Consider the following 14,250-nt stretch of genomic DNA (forward strand, 5'->3'; position numbering starts at 1 on the left):
TGCCCTTCTTGTACATATATTGGAATTCTTTCGTCAATATTTATTAGCTACAGAGGAAACTCATGAAAAGCAAATAGTAACTTTCAAGATAAACATTAATTAAAAAATCAAATATTTTTTTCCAATAGTTCAACATTTATTAATTAAAAAATACATAAATACATCTAAAATCGTGATATCTTGTACACAAAGAAAGTTGACAAAACACAGGTCCTAGACAATAATCTGGAAGACAATATTCGCAAAGAATACCTATTATATATGTATAAACACACAGCTAAAAATATAACAATTATACTTCATAAATCATAATAAATTAAAAAACTTGAATTAGGACATTAATAATTCAAACATTTGAGTGTTACAAAACATATCAAAGAAAGTGGCATGACATCATATAGTCTCTCGACGCGCGTTTCGGCGTTCCAACAAACGCCTTCCTCAGGAGCCACACAAGTACACTAAAACATACATAGAAAAGAGAAAACACCCAGCACATATTTTGACAAATCTCTCACAGTCCTCCACAGTTAATTATAGCCTGTCTACAATTTTCACCAACTTATTGTTATTGCGTACTTCTACCCTTCTTTCTCGGAATCCAAGAAACAAGAATCATTAACAGTCTATCATATTCATAAATTTAAACATTTAAGCAATTTTATCCTTCTACACAAAGTTTCATGTCCTCTTTAGTGTGTAGCTATCTCTATACGACAACTCATAAAACAGATAAAAACAGGCACAAATTCATGGTTACTAAATAACTTTTGAGCAGTTGCTAGTCGGATTACTATAGGAGGGGTTTATTTGGAAATTAAGATATGGCCAAAACAGAAAGTGTGTAATTTACTACTGTAGTAGAAAGTGTTAAGCAGGTTAATCTTCAGAGATGGAGGATTGATACCTAACCATCAACACTTCTAGGTGATTTCCTATATTAACATCTCTTCTTGATACGGTGATCTAAAGTTGCGTTTGTTAGTTTCCTAGTAGTTAGCGTTTCTCGGAACCAGTCTACTTACTAGGATCATAAATCGTTGGTGTCGATGATGGTAACACCTCGGGTCCCCTTGTCGGATAATCTGCTAATCCTCAAAAGGGACACGTCTAGGCTATTCTCTACGGATTCAAAATATAAGAAAAGCATTCTAATGTTCAATCACGTAAATCGACAATTTCTTTTTAGCAACCAGAAGGGAGAAAAGAAGGGGGGACATAGGTAACCACTCCCTCGAACAAATCTCTAAATACTCTCCACCGTAAAAACGGTAGTTTCCCTATTTTTTATATATATATATCAACTTTTGCATAAAATCGTATTATCGTGTTGTTCACTCTAGACGCATAAACTACGCTGATACGGATTTAAATGTGGCCAGCGCTAGAGGAAATACGTTCAAAAAGCCAAGAAACTAATAAATTAACGTGATTCATAGGTCAAACTACAAATAGGATGAATCACAGGGTAGAAGGCTCTCCTTCCCCTTTGTCAATACTCGATAAAACCTAAACCACATTTCTGGATTAAAGTGCATACCTAATTTATAAATTCCAAGTTAGTTAGAGAGACTTCTTTGGATATATTATTCGTCTCTCGTGTAATGTAGAACAACCAGAGATTTCTTTCGGTATCTTAACTGTTGATAAAATAAATACCATTTTGATTATTTCATAATACCTATATATTTAGACAATCAGCTTGACCTTTGCCAGGGTATTAATTGTACTTACTTTCGTTTAATTAACTGAAACATTGTCTCGCTGCCGGTAGAAGTTAGCCGGTTTTCAGGGACGTTTATGATACAATGTACTCTCCACTATTGATAAAACGAAAGACACCATTTTCACTATTTCGTAATACCTGTCTCATTCAGATCTCGTTTTATACTTTCTGAGGATGTTAATTATACTTACATTTTCTTATTTTACTGGACCGTATTCTGGTTGACGATGGAAGTTAAACGGTTATCAGGGACACTCGTAATACGATGTGTAAACGTGCAGTCACGGATTCTTGCACTTAGCTTTCCTGTTGGGTAAATCCTCGAATATGGATATAAACCACTATTCCCTACAAAGACATACACAACAATCTTATTTAGTATTATTGTCGTTTTAGCCATTCCGGACTACCTACATCTACTCTACACGGTGCTAGAGATTTATTTCGATCCTCTTACCCGAAAAGAGATGAACAAAGGCTCGGCGGGGCTGCCAAATATTCTGAACGGCGTCTCCCGGCCGTTGCGTCTGATACTGTCTGCGCACCAAAGAGCAGTCTCTCTTAAAAAGGTTTCCCGCGCCCAAAAATCAAACAACCCATGTGACGCGATCAACCAATGGGCCATTAGCGGTCATGGTCAGTGTAATTTAAAGCAACAGTACCCTCTGTGTGGTCGCTCCACTGTGGAACCCGTATGTAAGAAATTCAAACAATGAGCCACCAGTGGTCTTCAATAATATTTATCGTGTAGAGCCACATTTCCCTACGTCTAATCTCCTCATCGTTAGAACTGAATATATAGATCTATCGATCTCTTTATTTCTCTATCGTCGTTTAGAAAACAATATTGTATCCAAACCATAACCCTTAATGTGTCATCTACAAATAGGTCAGGTCATAGCGATATACTGCGGAGTTTATGCAAAAATGTAAATGGACCAAAAAAAGATTTCACAATATATATTAACAATAATCATCGTAATAAAAATGGAAAGTATAGATAAACCACCTTTCCAGCCTGGATTTAGCAATATTTTTCATATTTAAAAACTTAGCAATATTTTTCATATTAAGAACTAGCAGATACAGATTCTAGGTTTTACTGTGTCCCTATGTGATGGCATTTTCCCAAGGGATATCACAGTTCAACCCTATCTTGAAAGTGTTAAAAACAAAAATCCAGAAGACTTCCCTTTTCTTCCTAATGGCGCATCCTCCTTCTTATCTTTTCAAGGATGCGCCATTGGAAGTCTTCAGGTTTGTGATTGCTTTCTAAGAAGTGTTTGACTAGAGGAGCTGTGAGTTTCTGAGTTCTCACGGCAGATCTATGTTCTGTCAGACGTGTTTGGATGGACCTACTAGTCTCTCCTACATAGCCTAAGCCACACGTGCATTTAAAAAAATAAACTACATTTGTAGTTTTGCAGTTCCAGATATCATTTGCTCTCGTTGTATACTCATTGTGTGTGAAAGACTCCCCACTGATAATATTGGTACAGGACTTACAAGAGGAGCATTTTCACAGTTCCTCGTACTAAAATGTTAGTCAGCAGAGATCTTTGATTCAGAGTTCTATTTGAAGATTTAGAATTGAATCTGGAGTGAACAATCTTGTCTTTCAGATTTCTGTTTCTTTTATATGCAAACATTGGTTTAGGTAGCTTGCTATGGGAAGTAGGGTTACAGTTTAAGACATGCCAGTTTGCATTAATTATCTGGCGTACACGCTCATTCAATGTTGAGTGTGTAGTTATACAGACCAGTTGATCCTTTGACTTTTTATCTCTAGGGATTAGTAAGGTGTCTCGATCAAAAAACCGAGCTCTCTTGTAGGAGCTTCTGACCAATCTGTGTGGGTAGCCCCGTTCTAAGAATTTCTTACGCATCACTGCTGCCTGTTTGTCGAAATCCGCGAGGTTCGTGCAATTTCTACGCACTCTCAAAAATTGAGAAAATGGAATGCTCTCGCGCTGATTTTTTGGGTGAAAACTATCAAAGTAACTTCTTGTACATATTCCACTATATTCTAAGGAACTATTTTTCTGTGTTTTTGATATCAGCTTTGAAACTCTGTTAAGAGACACTATTCAGCACCTTCCAAATTAGAAAACTTAGCACTGTGTACTAGGCCATGTGAACTTCAATAAAATTAGTACTCATTGCTTTTCTTCACTTCTTCCAATCAATCAATCTTCTTCTATGTTCCTCTCTCACGTTTTTCCTAAAAGTAGCAATCTGTCATTACTGGTAAACTCATATTTTCGCAGCAATCAAAATTTAGCCTTGGATTTTTAATCAGACTCTATGAAATTGGGGACAAGGAAAATGTGGAGAAGAAAACAATCAGACAGTAGAAAACAGGAAGGGAAATGGTGGCACCAAACTATAACAACACTACATCGAGACAAGACTCTTAAACATTAGGAACAGGGGAGACAAAGACCGATCAGAGTTGCATACAATGAGACAAGAAGTAGTCATGGCACAGAACTAGTTCATGAATTAAACATCCAAAAAATCACATCACGTCTTGGACAAGGGGAAAGTCAAATTGCTCTGTACATGATTGTACAAATAAGTGCAGTACTATAAAAGCTTACACCTTTTATTCTTAAGTAACACAGCCTGCATTCCTTCATAACGGCAACAGTCAATATACCGACTATTATAGTTCAGTTATACACCACCTGTTTTTGTTGAAAGGTTTTCAAGAGCGGAAATGTAGAATCGGACCATTAATATGAATAAAGGGCTCCAGTATGCCTAGAAGACCTCTTGATATGGATTCATCTCCTGCAGCACAGAAGAGAAAACACTCATCAGAGGGGGAATCTGGACCAGATCTATCCACTTTGTGCAATCGTGAACTGTCACCAAAGTGGTATTCTGTGCAGGCATCTGGTGTACCCTTGGTGTTGTGTAGCGGTGGATGATGTTGAATAGATACATGTTGGTGTGGTATGATGATAGGTGGTGTGGAGAAGTAGACAATATCTTTTAATGTGTTGTGGATTTGAATTGAGTTATGTAGCATGAGGTGTATAGTAAAAGACAACAGACACTTGGGATACTGCATAGAAGTCTGATACATTTCTGCCCACTTAAGCCACTCTATTATCCTGTTGTTTCCTACTCGGACAACACCATAAGTGTACTTTAGCATATTGCAAACAATTGAAAGCAATACATTCAAATCAAGCAAGCACAATACGGTAAACACGGTTAGACTTCCTCTAAATTTAGTCCAACGTGTTTACATTGTCCGGTTTGATCACCAGCTCCTGCACTGGGCTGTGTTCAATCCCAGTCCCCTTGGAGAAATTACTCCCTTATGTTTGGCACCTGGGGTCGTCGTGTGGGTCCAGTCTAGAGCCTGCCCTGATCACTGAGTGACAACATTGCCCAGCCTACAACGTACCAGTTTCTGTAAAAGGAAACAGGCGCTCAGCTGTAGATCGAAGACATAGAGGGAGCCAATATGGAATCGGGTCTAAAGCAGAGTAGTAGAAAGCCACATGCTATTTCTGGTCCCCCGGTCTTGTATCAACGCCCAAGGGTAAAACCATTGCTTTCATGACAATCCAGAGTAAAGGGCGTGGCATAGTCTGGGCGCCCCAAAGCGGGCGCAAAGACAAGCGCTTGTTTCTTTTGAATACAATCATGTTTGGCTTCCCTAGACCACGACAATCGTTTGGGGGTGCCTTTTCTTACATAATCTTGCAGGAGCTTTAACAACATGGTGGACCCCAGTATCCACCAACTACATTGCCCAGCCACACCCAAGAAAGTGTGGACCTGGGAGAATGCCACTAGACGAGGTGGCTTACTAAAGGTTTCCATCTGTTCTGCCTAGCGGCAGATGAATAGGACACTTTACCCCGCACGCTTTTATAACGCATGGGCTTTATAACGCAATCCATACAACGCATTCCCCATTACTATTCTAACTCCACCTGGCGTTACTTTGTGGAATTTGTTGTAATGGTTTGCCGTGTAAAGCCCGGGGCTGTAAACGATTTTGCGGAGTAAAAAATGTGGGGTAGTGGCATGCGTTGTAACACATGCGTTGTAAAGGAGGTTTACCGCTGCAGATATTTCATAACTAAAATGACGCATTGAGGGAGACAAAACTGCAGTTTCTCTTCGGCAGCCTTATGCCCTTTCTTTGCTATTTCAGTAACGAGATGGTCATGGTCAACTTTTCAGTGATCTAAATTAACATAGGTTAACAATAAATCATCAGTAAACTGCACCGAAGTACAGCCATCCTTTGAAGCTTGGGAAAAGATTGAGATTCCGTAAATGCGAGAGGGAGTCTTCACCTCAAAAGTTGCGATCCGCTGGATAAAAATGCAAAAAGGAATTCGTCTCTTCGTGTATCGGTGTGGGAAAAAAATCAGAGCATAAATCAACTACAGTAAACCTTTGAGCATTTGCAGCTGCAAGAAAAGATAGTGGCTTTATCGGGAACCACAGGGAAACTAGGGATAAATTGATTATCAATGGCGTGCAAATCCTGAACAAAACTGTATGCATTGCTTTTTCCAGCCTCTTTATAGGAGGAATGGGCGTAGGACCTAAACCAGTGCTTGAAATGGAAAAAGAAAAGTGCAGGTACTCTGTACTAGAGTACCTGCCTGTTTCTTAGAAGTGCCGGTACTTCCCCATTAAAAGTATTGCATGTCTCTTGAGAAGTGCCAGTACTCTCCCTATCAAAATAAAAAAGTGCCGGTACTCCGTACCGGACAGTACCGGCCCATTTAAAACACTGACCTAAACCCTCTGCTGAATTAAGACAGCAATGACACGTTGAATCTCTGCCTCAGTTTCGGGCTTTAGAGGGTTCTGAGGGATTCGAGGCAGGTGCTGCAGCGGGCCAATATGTATTTTGACTGGGTGCATAGAAGGGACGTACCCCACATTTTAGGCCCCTGTGGACCATGCCTTGGAGGGCACCAGAAAAAGTAGATCGGTAATACTTCGGTTAGTTACATAGTATATGCACCATGTTGACAGTCGTTTCTCACAGTGTAGCCGGCGTCTTGTTCTCGCTGCGTTGGGGTAGACTCCATTGGGTGTACAGAACACAGTCAAGTTGAGTTTGCACAAAATGCCCCGACCCGGTAGATTGGCTGGTGAGGTAGGGTGTTAGCAAGTATGTTTAGCTGTAATGGGGCCAAAGAATCTGGTGGGAAATCGTTGGTTTGTAATAGCTATCAATCAGGGATTTATAAAGCGCGCTACTCACCCGTGAGGGTCTCAAGGAGCTATGGAGTCTGAGAGAGGTAATGAATGGAATTCAAAGGCAGAGCGGCTGGTGCCGGTGTCACAAGGCAAGTGATGAATTTACCATTGATCATGCATTGGGCATTCAGACCAATCTGATCTACAGGAATCAAAATATTCTGGGCACAGGCGGCACCTCTCGTGCTGTCCTAAAATTAAAGGATAAAGGTTTTGCGTGATCTATTTAAACACGGGCAGATCAGCGAGACCCTGCACTCTAAAAGCAGAGTTAGGGCAATCTCTTGTCGAATGCCCCAACTGCAGGTAAAACATGACCCTTCTGCGCCCGGGGCTTCTCCTCTGTCCCTACCATTGCCCCTCTTTGCTGTCCTCCCCCTTGTCTCCTCTTTTGTTCCTTCATTAGGAGGCTTCCCGCCTTCACAGTCTGTGGAATGTTCTGTAATTTCAAAGGTATCCCTTTAGATTCGATTTCTCTTTCCTGTGAAGCTATGCAATGATTCACAACAGAAACACACGGTTAAAACCTAAATGGCTGATACCTTCCCGGAAGGATTTCAATCATATCTACCTTGGGTGACAAGTCGTCGCTATGTCCTGACCAGATTAAGATTGGGTATTGTACATCAGCTTGTTTCTTTCACCAAATTAATTCAGTGGGATTTAACCACTACCCCGTGCGTGAGTGACTGAAATTCCAAATAACGCGCTTTGCATTTCATGCTTTTCTGTCAGTTTTATGGTGATTTAAGAAATAACTTTTGCTCAGTTTTGCCTCCTTTATCTGCAAAGCAATCCATATCAGGAAAAGGCTGTGCCAGACTGAACAGTATTCATGAAAATGTGGTATATTTTTAAACTTTCTTTTATTGTACTTTTCTCTCCATTACATGGATATAAAGTCGTGATGGCAGGAATGTTTTTAAAGGGTATTCACTTGTTATTTTTAATTGTATGATATTTTATCTGTTTTATGTACTTTTATGGCCTATTGTAATAGTGCAAAAATAAAGTTTCTTTGACTAACGATAGTCACAAACTCAGCCAGTGTCTTCATTTGAATTCCAATATAAATTGACATTAATTTATGACGGGGGAATAGGTCTTCCAGACATCAGAAAATAATTTTGGGCTGCCCACCTAGCCGCGATCAACCATTGCACCTATTGCCTTGGGGACGACCCTGGGTACAGAATGGATAAATGGTTACTGCCGGGTGGCAGATTCAACAGGGCTCTATACTCTAGACCCCGACGGTTTCCCTTAACAGGACCAACTAAGCACTCAGTACAGGTCTGGCACGCATCAAACAGAAGCGTGGGGTAGGACCAGAAACTCACGCTAGCTACTCCCTTGTGGGATACAGAGCAGTTGGGCACCCTGGGATTTGATAAGTGGGACTTAATAGCGATCTCAAAGATTGGGGACCTATGGGTGAAGGGCGAGGTGGTGACATTCACTTAGCTCCAGCAGGAATACGAGCTAGCTGACACCGAGTATTTCAGATATCTGCAAGTCCGGCATGCGCTCACGTCAAATTTACCAAAAGGTACCTCTCCCCCGGAATCCTTACCGTTGGAGGATAGATTGCTTGACGGATACTTGCCAACAAAAATGATATACCTGACCTATAAAAAGTTGATTAATAACACCTCTGATCCACTTAAGTCGACAAGAGAGCGCTGGGAGGGAGATGGGCTGGAGTTCGATGACGAGGAGTGGCAGGAGGCAGTGGCCTCCCTCCGAGAGGTGGCGATCTCTTCCAGATTGCGCCGCGTTCAACTTAAAATCTTACACAGAGTTTACGTCTCCAGGCCCAGCCTAGTTCAAATGGGAAGAGCAGATGAAGGAAAGTGCAGAAGTCTCACAATTCTGCTGTATGTAACCTGCAATGTCGATCTTCTTATGGTTAATAAAAATAATTATTTAAAACAATTGACATTAATTGACTTGATCCAAGGTCCAATGTACCATGTACACAAATGTTTGTCTTCCCATCCTTGTTAGTCAGTCCCAGTCAGTGTTTCAGACATTTCAAAGTTGCCTTTGTGCACTGGTGGAGCAAAGTGTGTGCAGGAGTCCCTTTGAGTGGGAGTTTACTCTGTTTAGATTTCATTGCTCCCTCATTCATGAATAGAAAACAGGGAAGCGCATTTCACTCAAAGCTCATCCCATGGAGGGGAGGGGGAAAGAAATAGGTAATCTTTCTTATATTTCTTTCTGATTCCGTGAAGGGCGGAGGGGTGGAGGCAAAGGTATAGTACACTCACACACAAAGATCCGCTTACATTCGGCTAACCTTCGGTTGGGCTCCCGGGTGGCTGGATCTGAGAGCCTCTTTCTAGCACACACATACCCTGTAAGGATCTGTTACTCTCTTCCCTGGTTCCATGCTATTTCTAGAGCCTGCTCGCTCTAAACTATGAACTGCACACAAACACTGTTTTTGTTATAGGACTCTTCTAATTTCTACCTACCCAACCAGTCTATTATCTCATCAAAAAACATAATACGATAACAATGTTAGACTTCTCCTAAATCTAGTTCAGCATGGGGACACTGTGCAGTCATTAGGGCCAGAATTGGCGACGAGCTCTACCCCAAATTACTTGTTGAAGTCTCTTCCTTACCTCTAGCATTTGGGATCAAGGTGTGGATGCCAGTCTAGCATCTTCCCTGCTAAACGAGTGAAGACGTTTCCCCACACTTAATGCACTAGGTTTTGTAAAAGAAAACAGACACCTGTGATAGCATACAGACTTCTAACTCCTATTTAATGCAAAACTAGCCAGCAAGTATCAAAATAAGCAAAGGTCACAAGCCAAATCAATGGATCAGAGCCTCGCCCGCTAGTCAGTTGTAGCATGTGGAGCACATAATGCTAAAATCCATACATGTTGGTGCTAAATGTATGTACTGTTTGCACGACAAAGCCAATGATTAGGTCCCAAGCTCTTCTTGTGGGAAAATTGCAAGAAGACCATTAGATTTAGCTACAACTTTCTCTGTCCTCGGTTCATTGTGTCAACTTCAAAACGAGGCTACGCTTGCTAGTATAGTTGAGCTAAAATGTGCAATTTACAGCAAGGGACAACAAAAAAGCCACTGCATTTAAAATACATGTAAATGTGCAATAAAATGCTAAGACTTAAATGGGCTTTGAGCAGGTATAAAAATAAAATTGCAATTGTTAACACAACAGTGGGATATATACCGGATGTCCAGTTATCGGTTTGAACCGAATTTAAATGGTAAAAACATTCTGGCTTGAAATCTTCCTTACTCATATTCAACTGTAAACCAATGATTTCCCACTGGAGGGCAGCATTGCCATATTTATCTTACAAGTACTCTCTGAGTTTTTTTAACCACAACTGTAGTTAGGACTTTTTTTATGGTCTCTGGCTATTTGTCTTTGGGGGACGAGGGGTTTGGGGAGGGCAAATAGGATTAGAAGGAGGAAACAATGACATTCATTATATGCAATAAATTACACCATCAACAAGAAGGTGTATACTTGATCTATCACAAGGGTCACAATGAGAAACCAACAGCCTAAATTATTTTCACCCACAGTCGTTTTCCAAAGAATGAATTAGTAGGAGATGTCCCTTCTGCCATTTTCAATTGAGCATTTTCATTTGAGCACCTCCGCAATATTATCCATTATGCACAGAAATGCATATTTCTGATGAATACTTCTAAGTGCAAATTCCTCAACTTCTGAATACCCTCAGGTGCCAGGCTGAATCCAGTGATTTTTCATATCATTACTCCCACACACGGGTATGTGACGTTGTGTAGCTCCGCATCAGCTTTATCCTGCTCCTAAAGCAACATCAGAGCTGCACATAAGCACCACCTCTGCATGCTGATAATAGTTTTTTTCTTTCCATACCTTTGGACATAGATCCGGAGTTTGCTGATCCTCTGACCAATTTCTTCTGCAAAATCTTTTTCACAGTATGTAAGGTAAATGTCCCCACAAAAATCAATAGGTTTAAAACCTTGGCGGTGCTATAAACAGCAGATGTTTGACAGTTTGTAGATGCTGCTCACATTGGCCCTAGTTCCAGCTCTAGATGCAGGAGACTTGATGGTAGCGCTGGAGCTGCAGGATGTCTATTTTCATATTCCTGTCCTGCAGGCCCATAGGCGTTATCAGTGGTCCAATGAAGGCAAAGGACATTTTCAGTTTGCTGTGCTCCTCTTCAGCATCACTGTGCCCCTCGGGTGTTCACAAAACTGATGGAGGTGGTCGCAGCTCACCTTTGGAGGTGAAGTATACTAGCCTTCCCCTATCTTGAGCAGTGGCTGCTAAAGGCGGGCCTCTTAACATCTGTGAAGTTTTTGACAAACGTGCCGAAGTCACACCTGACTCCATCGTAGCGGCTCCCATTCATGGGAGCCATTTTGGATACAGTGCAGTTGCAATCCTTCCCTCAGGTTCAGTGAGTCAAGGGCATCCTGGCTATGATCACATTGTTACAGCATCAACCCTTGATCTCAGTAAGAGAGGCTGTAAGGCTTCTTGAAGTTGGAGGGGCACCAGATTTTATATACTGAGCAGAAAAGATCAAAAAAAGATATAGTCTGGGGAGAAAGCTCCATTTCAGCCCAGATGCCAGACTCAAAAGCAGATAGAGCAGCAGAGAAAGACGTTTGTGAAAGGTTTACTGCAAGTGGACATAAGCAAGCAGTATTGGCCGATAGGAAACCATGGTTAATGAGCAATGGCAAAGCAAATAAAGCTTGGCTTGTATTTGATTCCCGACTAAATCATCAAACTTCCTCCTGCACTGAAAAAAACAAATCAAAACTAAAAATATTTGCATTTTGTATAGATTGCAGCAATGGAATACATAGTTAAATCTGTGATGATTAATAGTACTTTTCAGATCTAAAATAGTGCCTCACACATAGCCATGCAGCACTCTATAGGAGGCGGAATGATACACCTAACAACCACTAGCAAGAGGTGAGAGAAATACTCCTCTAGGTGGAGCTAATGCACAATCTTTGTAGCAGTCAGTGGAAGGTGGAGCTCGAAACCGCCAAGGTATATGGCTTGGAGCCAGGTTTGTACTGCATCTTGTATGTTTTTCTTGGCAAACAAAAGGGATTCTGTCTTGGTTGGGTTGAGCTTCACGTAGGCAGCGTACATCCAGGTGTGGCTGATGTGTAAGCAATGCTTGAGGAGTTGGATGTCTCAAGAGGAGGGAGAAGTTTATATAGACTGAAATACTTGTGGATGAAAATTATTCCTTTTGCCTGTGCACCCCCATCTGTGTGTTAGGAGTGAGTTTTTGTCAAGGGCGGTCTCTTGTGCGGTGGCTGGAGTCTTCTTGGAGTGAATAAAAATTATCGATACCTGGCACTACACTCTGGTTCCAGATTGCAAAAGGTTTTTAAGAGGTGCATTAACAAGTAGAAAAGATATTGAAGGGGAAAAATCTGTAGCAGTGAAACAACCTTCCATCAAGTCAGGCCACTCAGCAGGGGGAGAGATGAAGAAATAGAAGCTAGGATAACCAACGAGTGAGCAACAGGCAAGCAAGAATAATTGCGACACAAGTTGGAACAATTCTGGTCTCCCTTTATAGCTCCCCAAGGAGCAAGTGAACCTGTGGAGTAAGAGGAATTAGTAGCCTGCCATCTTACTTTCGGAGTTTCAATTGACAATGGAAAACCAAACCTTTCCCTAAAAACAACTACTATTGGAATAACCAATATCCTAATTACATGTTACAATATTGCCTGTAGTGTTACTGAGACTGCAGGCATTTTACTACCTGGTGTGCGACATTGCTGAGATGCTGACGCGGAACTAGTCTCCATAATGTCAATTGGTAATCGCATGGCCTCCGAGGAAGATTCCATGCACTCAGCGGAGGAGACTATGCCTGTAAGTCACCCTGGCTTCCAAGATCAGTGGGCAGTGACAGTTTCTCAAACCTAGATGGTCGTACACAGATTTTCTATAGAGAGAATGGCCTTCTCCTGTTGTAGGAAGCACACATGCCTGAGCGTATCCATAATTAGCAGTATCCATCATCTTTCTTAGTCAATGAGGAAAGTCTAACAGGACTACCTGAATGAAGTATGTCTATAGATAGAAAGGAATGTTTATCCCTTTTTCAGAAGTATCTTGATGTGGTTATCATCATAGCAAAGTGAAAGGGGAAATGTCTTCCTCCTTGTCCTCTTAAAGTTTCAGATCTTTCAGCCCTTCTGCCAGTGAAAATTCCTTTAGTAAAAACATAGTAAAACTTTCTGTAGCCTGCATGGTTTCTATCATCAACAAGAAATACGTTTACAGTGGGTACTTTGACAGTAGGTTGGTGGAAGGGGATTTGATTGTCACTGCTAAAAAGATAGTCACAAGATAAGAATTAATTCATGTCGAAACCATAGTTTTAATTAGCAATAGTTGACTCAATGAGAATTTGGTTAAACAAGCTTACAAGCAAGATTCTGATTGACAATGCCAGTTTTGAAGTTCTAGCCCACATCAACAGGGATCTAGTGGACTATCCACTAGGCGCGGGCGGAGAGCTCCGCTCCGCCCGCGGAGTGTCCAGAGATTTGCCTACTCAGCGTTCCGCGGAGAACGTGTAGTAGGCAAATCTCTGCACACTCCGCAGCGCTGCGGAGTTGACCAGTCCCCGCCTCCACCCCCCCTATTAAGAATGAATTAAAAATACATTTAAAGGTAAAAGAAAAAAGACTTACCTTGACTGCGGCGTCCCCGGGCTGCCGTCCTCCTCTTCCTCGCGTCTCAGAGTGATCTGCGCATGCGCCTGCCTTTTTCAACATTTTCCCTACCCTGCGAAAAAACACAATCTACACAGGAAAGAAGATATATATATATATATATATATATATATATATATATATATATATATATATATATATATATATATATATTACAACAATGACCAATACAATCTACTAATTAAGAAACTTCAAGATAATCATGAAATCATTATCAAAAGTTCAGATAAAGGTGGAAATACCGTTTTATGGTCCAAAAAGGATTATTTAAACGAAGCGAATAAACATCTTTCTGATTCTACGTGCTACATGAAGAGCACCAAGATAATTATGTTGAGCAGCGAGGAAACAACACGTAAAAAGATTTACAATTGGCAGAGAAAAGCTTTGTTAACTAAGGACGAATTAAAATTCTTGAGTGTGGAACATCCTATCACACCAATCCTATATTTCCTGCCAAAGGTACATAAATTGGTCTCCCCTGTACCTGGTCACCCGATCATATC

The sequence above is a fragment of the Lissotriton helveticus genome, chromosome 3_1 (genome assembly GCF_964261635.1).
Source record: "Lissotriton helveticus chromosome 3_1, aLisHel1.1, whole genome shotgun sequence".
NCBI lineage: Eukaryota > Metazoa > Chordata > Amphibia > Caudata > Salamandridae > Lissotriton > Lissotriton helveticus.